Raw genomic sequence first — 1,602 nt, forward strand, 5'->3', positions numbered from 1 at the left:
TAGGACATACATCAAGCTGCTGTTACACTGCCAAGACCCTATCAGCCCCCATCAGTCACTTAAGAGAGTAATATGCACTGAGAGGGAACCATTTCCACAAGAAAGGTTCAGTTTGAAGTTACAAGATATAAAGAAGAGCAAACAATAATGCCTGTCTCAATTTCACATATGAGTATGTGACAACTGGGATATTCACACTGACTCCTTTCATTCAGTACTTTTTGTTTTTAAACAGTAATTATTTTAGAATGCATTTGCAGCAGGAAATAAATGCATTTGGCATTTCTGGTTTAGAACAAGCTTTACAGTTGATAATATTGAGCAGAGTTGATAGTTACGGCTTCTCTATTTCCATTGGGAAGGTACAAGAGAATCAACTGACTCTCATTTAGGTTTTTAAGTTTGCCCTAATTCCTCTGCTTCCTTCCCCCCCCCCCCCATAAGCAAGTAAACAAAGAAACCCACAAAAATAATAGTAAAAAGGCAATGCTCTATTTAAGATGTTCTTACATTTAGACTGGTCAAAGGCCAAATAATCCTAAAGATTCCTTTCTTCCAAGTGCAAACCTTTTCATAAAAAAAAAAAAAATTAGAAACTGGCATCTACTTTTCCTTCTTTCTATACCATTTACAGCTATAATCCTTCTAGCCTTCTTCATACTACCTACAGACAAAAGTGAGTGCTCTCCTTCCCCCCCTCCTGCCAAAAAAAAAGCACCTTAAAGCCTGAAGGACCTCACCAATTGTCATATTGCCTAACTCAACAGGTGAGAAGGCAGAAGAGAACAAATTAAGATTTCCTGTATACACAATTTGGATATTTTTATTTCTCTTATGAAGAAAGGACTTCTAAATAGAGGAAGATGAGGGTTTCCATGCAAGTATGATGAGGCTTAGAAAGCCAGGACTGTACAAGAAAATATGCTCCGAGACAGATATACTATCAACCTTCTTGTTTTTGCTTGATTTGAAATTTCACTCATATTGCAGAAAGTCTGATTTTTAAGTACGCCTATATATTAAAATCAGTAACGCCTCTTGAATTCCGTTAACACATGCTCTGGATTACAATGGCACTGCTTTTTCCATATCCAGAATACTTCCATACTAGACACAGCCCATTTCACAACAACACCTTGCACATTTGCAGTCTCCCATATTGTATTAGCACTGTATTGTATTATCATTGCATTCCAGTCACTTTCTCTGCATTTACCAGTGGGCGGGGGAGGAGTGAATGGGGTCAGGTGAAGGCTGGACACACAATGTTCAGCAGCAAGAGAGACGCCAGGTCACCTCAGTCTCACACATCTCGCCTTAGAAATCCAGCTGACACTATGCCTTTGCACCAAAACCAATTCTCCAACAAGGCCTTGAAATACAGCTTTGTCCCAAAGCCTATTACAGTAGCAATCTCTTAACCGGGTAACAAAATTCCCTATATGAAACAGTTTGAAGTAGTAGAAAAGATGGACAGCTATTTGGGGCTAAGTAAGAATGACCACCTGGTCTGAAGGCATGGTTGGTTTGCTTAAGTTTTCCACTCAAAAACAAACTGAGTCAAGTGTTTTATAAGGCTGAACATTTAAAATAAGCCAGAAA

Source organism: Apteryx rowi, unplaced genomic scaffold (assembly GCF_003343035.1).
Source record: "Apteryx rowi isolate R43461 unplaced genomic scaffold, aptRow1 scaffold_46, whole genome shotgun sequence".
NCBI lineage: Eukaryota > Metazoa > Chordata > Aves > Apterygiformes > Apterygidae > Apteryx > Apteryx rowi.